The sequence below is a fragment of the Atta cephalotes genome (genome assembly GCF_000143395.1).
Source record: "Atta cephalotes unplaced genomic scaffold scaffold00030, whole genome shotgun sequence".
Classification (NCBI taxonomy): domain Eukaryota; kingdom Metazoa; phylum Arthropoda; class Insecta; order Hymenoptera; family Formicidae; genus Atta; species Atta cephalotes.
In genome coordinates this window covers 1,168,951-1,173,210 of record NW_012130094.1, presented here as the reverse complement: position 1 = coordinate 1,173,210, position 4,260 = coordinate 1,168,951, and positions in this window count along the sequence as shown.

The window sequence follows — 4,260 nt, the reverse complement described above, 5'->3', positions numbered from 1 at the left end:
ATTGTTTTAGTATAAAATAACGATATATATTGAGTAGAAGCAGCGGCGACTTAAATTAGATTAAATTTGACACTATAGATTTAACAGACGGTCTAATCTCCGGATTAAACATTAAATTTCGTTTTGTATGTTTGTGATTATTAAGCGCTTAATGATTATTGCTCCTAATTGGTATATTCTTCTGAATCAAACTAGACTATGAAATATTTATAAAAGAATATTCCAGTTGTAAATGATTATACTTCAACAAAATTGCTTTTTTTTCTTGTTATGTATAATTAATGTTTCAAAATTAAATAATAATTATTTATAATAATTGTAATGTTAATTTAATTAATTTTATTAATTTTATTAGTTAAACCGATCGACAATTAGTTAAGTTATTTTTTAAGAATATTATAGTAAATTACCAGCAACTATTCAATTCATGTTTAAATAACCGTTACTCTGAATTAATGCTTTTGTTGTTTAAATAACTGTTTAGTAAAAATAATAGTTTAATCTATTAATTGTTCTTGACAATTTGTACATTCATCAATTAAAAGATTGATAACACTTTTTTTTTCGACAGATTTCGGAACTCAGCCTTGCTCTCAGAAAACGATTGGACGTAAATAGTTAGATCCATAAGAATAAAAACTAATCGATAAGTAGGCTACGTTCCAAATCTGTATAGGTTCTAAAATTTATCGAAAAAAAAGTATTGCGACCTTTTAGCTAATGAATAAACAAAGAATTGGGTTACATATCAATTTTCAATTTAAAGATTAATATCTTTAATAATCCTGGAGAAAGGGAGAGAGTTCTTTAGCCGTTTCAAATACATAAGAGATTTCTATGAAACGTTCTATTTATTTATATTTTTACTTTTATGTTATACATTACGATTGTACTTGTGACGGTGATCTCACAATCGGCTGTACAGTTTTGTCGCGTTTCCACGAACTGTCGATGTGAGCTTTTCGGTAGTTGGAATGATAACGATAATTACTCAATAACGAACCATTATAAGATTATTTTTATTTAGATAAATATGCATTATATTATAAAATATTACTTTCATATTTTTACAATTATTTTAATAATTTATACTTTTCATAATCATAACTATTACTTAGAAAACAGAATGGTAGTTGGGCGCCAGGCAATTGTGTCACTTTAATAAGAGAACTAAGACAAAACCAAAGTCAAGAGATATAATAGTTTAGAAATTTGGAAAAATTTAATTCACCAAATTAGAAAAGATGCTCGTTACGTACGTGCGTGTGTGCGTGCGTGTGTATGAGAGCGCGCACGCGCGTGTGTGTGTGTGTGTGTGTGTGTGTGTGTGTGTGTGTGTGTGTGTGTGTGTGTGTGCAAGCTGAAATTGGAAAGCGAGAAAGAAGTCAAAAATATTATAGGCTAATTTTAACAATTAAATACTATTAAATGTCAATATACTTCAATACAGATCGGTAGCCACGCAAAATCCTGCAGATGATGATGATAGTGAGATTTCTACGGTTTCAGTATGCGTATAAATAATACGAGTTTGACTATAACCTGAGACAAATGTGACTGAAGCATAGTCGATGGAAATGCAATACGGCAGAAATGTGAAGACATTGGATATAACCGATAGCGCAATAGGCAAATGATATGATAGCTAGAACGTGAGAATGTTGCAAACGAAATAAACGAAACGAGAATACTATAAACAAAACGAGAATACAATAAACGAAACGAGAATACAATGTGATTATACTGTGGCGACAGTTGCGGAAGAGAAAATCGCACTCTAAACTTTTCGAATAGGATAGAGTTACACGGTCGCTGATCTCGTTAAAATCTACAATTTCGGTAGTATGCGTTATGCTACGTTAATTAGTGATGTAAGTGGAATTGGCTTTATATGGAATCGTTTTACCAACTTTGCAGAGTGGGTCTAACAACTTCGAATGTTCGTTTCTACGCCCTCATCAGTGAATTCAACAATCGTCTAGTTTAATATTGTTCGAGAATCCCATAAATCGTTGATTTCTATCAGGATCCCGCAAAATACGCAAATTGTTCTTAATTATATTAATAGATATCGCTTTTACATTGGTTAATGCTTTTCTTTTGAATAATATAAAATTCCGTAACTCATACGTAACTGTGTTCTCACGCAAAAAATTCAAGTTCCTGAAAGCGTTTTTTGTGACAAGTTGTGAGTTTTTTCTTAGATTTTTTTTCCATGCTTTGGATTACCGATTCCCTTGATTCTTCCTCGAGAGCGTGCGATATCCGTGCTCGAATCCAATACCGGATCCTGATCAAGGGTTTTTCCTCGGAGTCTCCTATGTAATTTGTGCAGAGAATGGTGTTTTCTTCTTTGTTACTCTTAACTCTTTGCTTACTCTTCGTACACTGAGAGAAAAGTGTTTGGTATTTGAGATAATTGCATGATGAAATAATTATTATATATCATTAGAAGTTCTATTTCTATAATTATTATACTGCCATAATGTTAGTAATAATCATAATAATTTATAATACTATAAAAAAATATGTAGTTAATACCAAAATTATAAATTATAGTTAAATTATGATAATTATCATTTTTTCTCTTAATGTATTTGGCGGCTTAATGTATTTTCTCAGAAATATATGTATTTTAATAATATAATCACAAGATAATGCATAAAAAGGCTTAATAATGAACCGAAAAGTATTGTACATAATTATATACACTATTATGTAACAATTTCAAAATCTGATATAATTGGTATAATCTTATTTAATTAATTAATTTACATTTATTTTGCATATATGACATACTGAAGATAGTCTGATCATGACTGTTTATGACTATTTTATAATATTAACGTAAGAATTTTAGATGTATGATTTTTCGCTATGAACATGCGTGTATATGCGTTTCTTTTATTTATAGTTTATATTTTAATGTTAAATAATATTATATGTAATAATATTGTTGTGTTATTTTAAAATTCATTAAAATTAGTATCCATTAAAATAAATACAGAAATTGACTCGCATTGTAATTATTGCCATTCATTGTTTCATAAATTTTCTCCTCCTCTCAGATTCATTCATTGCTACACTCGCAATATAACAATCATGAAAATCCAGTTAAAAATGCAAAAATATGATTGCACGTTCTAATTGCCAGACCTAAATAATCGCATGGCACTTTACATGTTACTCTCGACGTTAAGCGCATGCGATTGTTCTGATGGGATCTCATCGAAACACGTTGTTAAAATAACACGAAATAATTCTTCGAATCTTGCAAATTAGAATAATGAAAGTAAAGTGTTAAATAGCAAAAGGTTTTAATAAATAATGATGTTATTCTAAATATTATGTCAATTGTTAAATAAGAACTTAATTACGATAGTATTAATTAATTGTAATGTTATACCGATATATAGAATAATTAATATGTAAATATTAATTAATTGTAATGTTATATTCCGATATATAGTAGTACAGTAAATTCAATAAAGTACGATTAAAAAATTTGCAATATTTTTTGAATATATAAATCAAATAAAATAAATTATCAATAAATAATTAATTTATCATCATCTATTACTTAAATAATTTGATTTAACGATTTGTGTATTACTGCACGTTTTCAAATCGAAAATGATAAGTTCTTATGTATTACATAGATCAGTGAAAAAAAGCACATTACGGAATGCATTCGAATCCACAATCATTAAAGAAATTATTATCTGTATAAATATCACATAATACAATAATTCCTGTTTGCTATCATTTTAATTACGTGGGATAAATAAATTGCATGAGATACTTGTTAAATAATCGTATTTATTACCGTTTATCACGAGAGTTAATTAATCACACGCATCAATTAATAATTGTTTGTAGATATAATATTTAGTATGAGTTAGCACTTGATGCGTTTACTTTTCAGTATAATAAGGTGATACATGAAGCGCCACTATCTATCGACTTGAGATACGTCGCGCGTGACATTTCGGTACGCGGGCTTGTAACACCAAAATAAATATCAAGATTGTATCATAAACCGCTCTCATTGATACAAATTATTTCTATGAAATAACTGTACACGAACTAATGAGAAATTTCATTTAATTGGATGTTTTGAAAGGAAAACATTAGCACTTAAATATTAATTGACATAAGAATTTCAATCAATTTGATATGTATAAATAAAAATATATTACTAATCAATTGTTGTACATAAACTATTTAATTTTTAAAATATTATTAAAATTATTACTTGAA